Below are 1,021 nucleotides of genomic sequence, written 5' to 3'. Positions count from 1 at the left end.
TTTGCTCTGCGAAGCCATGCTTCTCAGAAGGTCTCTTGTATTCCTTTCACAACGGTCAATTTTGGGTAAATCAGATTATATCCTGATTCTTAAGGCTGTAGTGTCCTGCCAGATAAGAGTCTCAAGGTAATTATTTTATAAAACTATTATTTTGTTCAGTCGTCGTTTCGTTCAAAGGGTAGGTTTTATGATATAATCCAAGCACATACGCACATAAATACAATTCACACTATATAAAATTTTACTCTGGCATAATATAAGCTGAAAATTAACATAGCTTTTCCAACTCACCAAGAGCTCCTCATCAGATGAAACAAAACCCGGAACTGATATTATTATAATTTTTTTTTGTCTGTTGAAAAACTGTTGATGAGTACACCCGTATTAATATACATGCGAATATATGTACCGACAAAACTGTAACCGCATTTGAGACGAAACTGAGATATAGATATGTTGTAAAGCCATTCTGCATTTCGCATTTCGTTAAAAGATGTTCGGTATGGATCAACCTATATCGGTAGCCGGCTTTGGGGATTAAACGAAGGAGATTCCTTTGGATACTGGCACAAGTTATTTCCCCTCGGTCGTGTAGCCTTGTTGGTTTCTGATGATAGTCATATGATATCTCTCCTCGGCTGGAAGCTTTGACGCCATCTGGATTATCACGAACAATATTACTCTTTGATCGCTTGCTGGTGATCAGTCTTATCTTTTCTGAGTTCTTGATGATGCTTACTATTTTCGTGCAAATGTTGAAGCTTCCTACTGACGCACACCCACACATTGTGAGATCCGTGCCATGTTTCTCTTTTTTTGTGGAGGATGTACAGTACATGTCATGTGCAGAGAGAAGTATGTCAAAACAGACGAAGGGAATTGACGATAAGGATTGAGGAAACAGAGGAAGAATACTGGGAAGTACCGCCATGAACCGAAGATAAATATTCAACAAGCCCATGGTGACTCCATCTTCGTCTTCGAGGAGATCAACGCCATATACCAGTGTTGTGCTGCCCTG

Source organism: Penaeus monodon, chromosome 15, assembly GCF_015228065.2.
Source record: "Penaeus monodon isolate SGIC_2016 chromosome 15, NSTDA_Pmon_1, whole genome shotgun sequence".
Lineage (NCBI taxonomy): Eukaryota > Metazoa > Arthropoda > Malacostraca > Decapoda > Penaeidae > Penaeus > Penaeus monodon.
Note: the sequence above shows the minus strand (reverse complement) of the source record.